Here is a 2162-nt window from a genome sequence, read left to right on the forward strand (position 1 = left end):
ATTGCTTGGCGCATAGCCCAGAAAAATGCAGTCCACTCTTTGGTCCCAACTTGTGCCTTTTGGTTATCGGCAGATATGGTAGCAAACTGTATGGCATGGAGTCTAAAGATTCCAGACAAGTTGGTTGACGCGTATATTCATATGGCACTTAATCAGTCTACATGCGAGGGATGCTCCATTTCAGTTGAACTGCACAAAAAATTTGGGTGGTTCATTTTCTCAACCGCCTCCTTTCTTGTCTGCAATGTAGAATTTTGGCGAGCTATAGGACCAAGATGAGATAGTAAACTAGTTGGATGAAAGTAGTGGCCAAGTTGCTCAAACCTCCCTCGGCACGAGGCCACTATTTGAGGATAAACCTACAAGCAAAGTTTAGATTGTCTGTGCTGCCTCTTATGTACTCAAAAGTTTACTCGTACAAGCATTAATTTTAGCAAGAAGTACCTCCGACTGAACACCATTTACCAGTCTGTACCCTAGGTAATTAAAGTTCGTCCATGGATCATATTGGTTGTGATCTCAATCATTTGGATGCATAAACATACTGAACATGTGTATATCTGAATCTTTTTGTGAATTATCTATGAATATTGTCGTGTGATCTATCAATCATTTGGATGCATAGACATGCTGAACTTGTGTATATAAGAATCTTTTGAGTTGTTGATTGTGAATGTTGGCTATGAATATGAACGTGTCCTGTGAACCTGAGTTTGATACGAATGTTTACCTTTTCTGTTGTACTTGTATGTGAACTTGTTAGTATGCCTACTGCGGGATATGTGACGTGTGGGCGTCAACGACACACCTTCTCGAGAAGAATTGCACCTGCTTTGTTAGGGTAGCAATAGCGCATCAACTCTTTTTAATCATTTTGCCCTGTCTTCCCCCCTCCCCCGCTCAACCCCTGCCATAATGTTTTCGGACTCAAAACAAACATAGTACTGCGTTGTTTTGGGGGCTTGATGAAAAATCGAGTGCTGGTTTCTGTAGGTTGGCCCGCCCAGCAAATGGGCTGTTGGCCCACCACGAACTCGGAGGCTAAAAATACAAGTTGTATGGTGCAGAGGCAAGTAAAAAACGCCATCGAGAGCCATCCACTGAAGAAAAAAATCGCTCCTGGTGTGCTTCTTGAGTCATACTACCGACCCCCTCTTTAATCCAGTTCGCTCGGGGATCTAGCTGGTATCATTTTTTTCGAGAGGGCGAACAAGTATCAGCTAGGCCTAGGTTTTGTATTTTAACATGCGTAGCCCACGACATACGGAGACAGTTGTTTCAACTTATTTTTTGAGGTCCATACTGGCCTATGGGCTTTTTCTTTAAGATCAGCAGCCCAATGTATTTTTTTAATAAAATGCAGGTCTTTGTTCTATTTATCTATATATAAGAATAATAATGTTGTGTCCAATTTATGTTTTCCCTTCTAACCACATTATATATATTTATATTATTACTATTATCGTATATTTTATAGAGACTTATAGATACATCATAAAAACATCCCACGTGTTATTAACTTATAAAAGTAAATGTTTAACAGAAGTTGGCAAAGAAAATCCTGGTTGTTTTTGACTCACAGGCAAGGAAAATCCTGGTGATTGCGTACAAAAGCTTGCAAAGATTTTAAGGACCAATGTAATAATAATGCGCTCATTTTTATTTTGAGAAATAACTCGCTAATTTGTTAATTATATATATATATAATGTGCCTCTCTGGTTTATTTTTTGATAGTAATTGCTCCTTCTAACATAACATTATATATAGAACGAGCCCAGCTAATTCGTGTATTTCAAGGAAGGCAAATGGGCTGGGATTTCTTAGAAAATATAAATGGGCCGGATTAACGCGAAATTATTTGTTCACCCAGCCCGGCAAATGGACTGTACATTCTAAAAAACATGGGTTAAATATATGCCACATTTTTGCAGGCTGACATGTGGGCCAATAGGTCGAAGCCTATGCAGGGCGTTGTCAACTTGGTTAACAAATGATTATGACATCCATAGCCATTGGATTTATATCCAACGGCCGGCATGCACCTTAAATCTCTCGTCTTCTTCCTCTAGCGTCGCCGGGACCGCCTGGTCCAGCCTCCGGCGGCTAGCCGCCCTGCTTAGCACGCATAGCTGCAAAACACTACCCCACCGCCCGCCAGGCT

The sequence above is a fragment of the Triticum aestivum genome, chromosome 5B, assembly GCF_018294505.1.
Source record: "Triticum aestivum cultivar Chinese Spring chromosome 5B, IWGSC CS RefSeq v2.1, whole genome shotgun sequence".
Classification (NCBI taxonomy): Eukaryota; Viridiplantae; Streptophyta; class Magnoliopsida; order Poales; family Poaceae; genus Triticum; species Triticum aestivum.